Raw genomic sequence first — 1,521 nt, forward strand, 5'->3', positions numbered from 1 at the left:
GTTAGCCTCTTTCTCTCCTTGAGAAGATGACAGAAGATCTGGGCTGAAAAGCACGAAACATCAGAAAAAGAGTGTTAAAATGTTTGAAGATGACTACCTATCTGGGGCCATGATTTCACACTTCACACCATGCTCACTTTGGAACAAAAGCTCCAGGGGACCAAAAGAGGAGAGTTTAAATAACCTAGAGAATCACCATCCTGAGATTTCTCATGGCGAAAACTCCGTCTATTAACCCAGGAGGATGGTAGCAATTAAATTGGTTCTGGTTGATACTGAGAAACATCTAAAGGGCAATTGAAGAATATGTTCTTAAATAAATGATTGATTGTCTTCTCTGCAGGTGTTATTTATTTATTTTTTAAAAATTTTTCATTAACAGCTTGAGAACAACTGTTTAATGGATGTTTCATCACCACATTCCTTATGTTATTTGCTCCTCTAGGGAACAAATTAGCAATATTGGGAAAATTGCTAATTCATATGGTCATTTAATTTCTCACTTGAGCTCTAATCCCTTTCTCTTCCATAAAGCAGTTTCTCAATAAACATCACTCATTGACTAAATGGCACAAAAATAACTTTTGTAATCACTAATTCAGTAAAAGTCCTGAACAATCTGTTAGCAAAATAGAATAGGTAGGGTTTTTTTGAACAGATTAATTAATGTAGTTTTTAGAAACAATGTTTTTTGAACAGATTAATTAATCCAGTTTTTGGAAACAGTGACCACAAAGCACTTTTGAACACATCATCAGAGATCAAGTTTATAAAAAAGTACTTCATTTTTGATTGAGGGTTCTCATTCCATGAAGAACATGCCACTTTTATTTAGAAAAAAAATAAGATTTTTCTTTATTTTTAAAGTAACAATTTATCTTAAAAAATTTGAAAAATAGGGAAAATTCTTATCACATGACTTATACAAAAAAGCAAAAACTGTGTCAATCAATTGGAAAGTTTCACTATGCCCAGTTTCTCTCTGAAAACAGTACACTGAGAGCTGGGATGAATTCTTTTGGTGACTGCATGAATCTGGAGTAAGTGAAAGTAGCTGAAATTATTAACACCATATCATGCCACCAGTCAAAGAACCAGTGTTATAATTTGGCATATGTGCTAGTGACTGGAGGAAAGTCAGATAGCAAGGTCACATTATTAGGCACATTTAATTCATTCTTACACTTCATAATATATCATAACCAGTTTCACAGTTATGTTGTCTGATCTTAATAGTCTCATGGCAAATTATTATAAATAAAAACAAGAATTTTAATAAGTGTCCTACTTTGGTTACATGTTTCGGATAGCAGAGCAATGAATAAATTTGTATAGAAATATCTGTGTGAAGCTCTACTTTTTTAAGAACAGTTTTCAAGAAGTGAAATTTCTAAGCCAAGAAACAGAAACCCATATTTTCAAATACACCTCAAGATGAATTTTGTTATTCCCCTAATAGCAATGTACTGGGAAGCATTTATTTCAACGCCTTGGTGTCTCCTCTTCTGATCTTCAGATATG

Source organism: Carlito syrichta, unplaced genomic scaffold, assembly GCF_000164805.1.
Source record: "Carlito syrichta isolate Samal-C Ts95f unplaced genomic scaffold, Tarsius_syrichta-2.0.1 Scaffold302566, whole genome shotgun sequence".
NCBI classification, from domain to species: Eukaryota; Metazoa; Chordata; class Mammalia; order Primates; family Tarsiidae; genus Carlito; species Carlito syrichta.